General features: G+C 52.3%; 1 pseudogene across 1 annotated transcript; it reads left to right on the plus strand.

The window, feature by feature from the left end:
• The first annotated feature begins 445 nt into the window (after positions 1-445).
• LOC309868127 (cytochrome c oxidase subunit NDUFA4 pseudogene) lies at positions 446-1,439 on the plus strand (annotated as a pseudogene). Its single transcript has 3 exons — positions 446-478; positions 995-1,164; positions 1,377-1,439. The product of its transcript is annotated as a cytochrome c oxidase subunit NDUFA4 pseudogene (transcript).
• The last annotated feature ends 997 nt before the right edge of the window (positions 1,440-2,436 follow it).

The following is a 2,436-nucleotide window of genomic DNA, read 5'->3' on the forward strand; positions in this document are numbered from 1 at the left end:
TGTTCTCTCACCTAATCCACACACCAGCGACTCTATGAGGGACAGGGGGCACTATCAGGGCCATTTTACAAAGAAGAAATCAGGCAGCAGTTTCGGGGGAGTGGGCTAGGGCACCAGTCTGCCTGCTGCCCAAGGGGAATGCTGCACCGAGAGATGACGCAGAACGTCAGAGGTCTTGACACCAGGCAGAGACATCACATGAAGCCGTGGACATGGGGAGTCATTGCAGGTCTTGGAGCGGAAGCACGCGATTCCAGCGGTGTCTTCAGCAGGTGAATCTGGAAGTAGTGTGTGGCTGTGCCTTGCACTAGGTGGAAACCCAATCAGCGCCAAACGACAAATGCCTAACAAACAGATGCGCACAGTTAGGGTGCAAGGTTGGGGGGTCACGTGCTCCAGTCTCTATCTCCCCCGCCCCCAACACTCCCGGGGCCTCTCCTCTGGAATGACTCGTATCCCTGGGGCGGTGCCTCTCCAGGTACCTGCTCTGCTGTGGCAGTGCGGGACCAGATGGGACCAGGCGTGGCGGCACCTCCCATCCCTGCGTGCGCCCTCTGCTGGAGGCGCCTGGCCTGGCACGTGTATGCCGGCCAGTCTGGGCACGGAGCCTCTCCGGCTTTCATTTTTTATTAGAATGATGGGATGTCTTTTGAAGCCTCGATGATATTAATGCCAGCCTAAGGTTTCAAAGAGAACAGTGTTCTTTGTCTCATTGGCCTCTGGCCTCCAGACACTCCACCTCTACCTTCCCTGCGGAAAGGATTGAGTTCTCAAGCATTCTGGACTCCCTTCCCCATATGTGCTCAGCACTGAGCCTCAGCACCCCAGCTCATGCTCAGGGGGGCCTAGCAGGCAGAACCCTGGAGCTCCTGGTTGGTGATGCTGGAGAATTCTAGAAATCGATCTAAAATTGAACACAAGGTGTAGGGACTTGCAGATTTGACCTGTTCTTCTTCTGGACACAAGGCTCCTACCGCCACCATTGTTTCTCCAGATCCTTGGTCCAGCCAAGAAGCATCCAAGCTTGATCTCTCTCTTTGTATTTATTGGAGGGGAAGGTACTGGAGCAGTGTGCAGTATCTTGCTGCTGGCCTTGTTCAATCCAGATGTCAGGATGAGAAAAATAACCCAGGACCCTGGAACACACTGGGTCCCCATGATCAATATGCTTTTCTTCTTAAGATTTTATTTATTTATTTGACACAGAGAGAGAGAGAGAGATCACAAGTAGGCAGAGCAGCAGGTGTGGGGGGCGGGGAGCAGGCTCCCTACTGTGCAGGGTGCCCAGTGTGGATCTCAGGACCCTGAGATCATGACCTGAGCCGAAGGCAGAGGTTTAACCCACTGAGCCAGTGCCACCCAGGTGCCCCGATCAGTACAAGTTTTCCTTGGTGAATGTAGATTACAGCAAACTGCAGAAAGAAGGGCCAGACCTCTAAATGAAAGGTTTCACTCTATGGCTGCCTAGGAGGGAGGTCGTGCCGAAGTCATCTGCATAATTTCCCTCTTTATCCAGGAAAGATTTCCTCTCTCAATGCATGAAATCATGCTGGTGTATTGTGTTGGGGTTTACACTGCCAAAAAAAAAAAAAAAAAAAAGCTCTGAAACTTGAAAAAACAAAAATAAAATTGGACACGGATGACCGTGATGGCAATAGACTCCTGCCGCAGCAGAGAGAGGTAATAACGTCTACGGCGATGGGACTCTTCTAGAAGGACCTCAGCCACATGGAAGGAGCACTGTGATGGGCTCAAGCATGGGGCTGTGGGGTTTGCAAACCACCTTCAACAGCCGACCCCTGGAACCCTGCCTACTGGGCCTTCCTGGCATCCACGCAGCTCTCTGCAGATTCCTGAGGCCATGGCTCCAAGCCCTGGCTAATATCCCCTCTGACTGCGAGAGTCCTCACTCTGCCATTCTAAGCCAATCAAGCAGTATTAAGTGAAGGAAGACAAGCACATTTGAAAATCAGACTCACCCTTGGAGGGTCGAGTGTTCATTTCCGAATTAACCCAGGCTGGATTCAGGGGTTTGGGAGTTTCTGATTTGTTTCTCCTCTTTGGGGGAATAAAACAAAACTCACAGAGATGGAAAAGGTGCCAGGAACCATGCTAAGCACTTGACACACGTTTCTCTTTCTGTCTTCACAGTAATGCTCTCGTGCCCATGAATAAAGGGAGACTGGAAAGTTCATAAAAAATCGGCCCAGTGTTTCCCAGCTGGAGGCCAGGTTTCAGGTTCGGGTCTGTCTGATGCCTAAGTACCTAGCCTTGCCTCCTGTGTAACCCCTCCACCCATGCTGCGTTTAACAGCCACACCCACCCCAATCAATCCTCCAGCAAGAACCCAGCCCCAGCCAGATTGTGTGTTGCTGCCTTTCCCACCTGCTCCGGGTTTCCGGCCAGCTGCCAGAGGACAGCTAGCGTCTGCTGGAG

The sequence above is a fragment of the Mustela nivalis genome (assembly GCF_964662115.1).
Source record: "Mustela nivalis genome assembly, chromosome: 6".
In the NCBI taxonomy this organism is placed as follows: Eukaryota; Metazoa; Chordata; class Mammalia; order Carnivora; family Mustelidae; genus Mustela; species Mustela nivalis.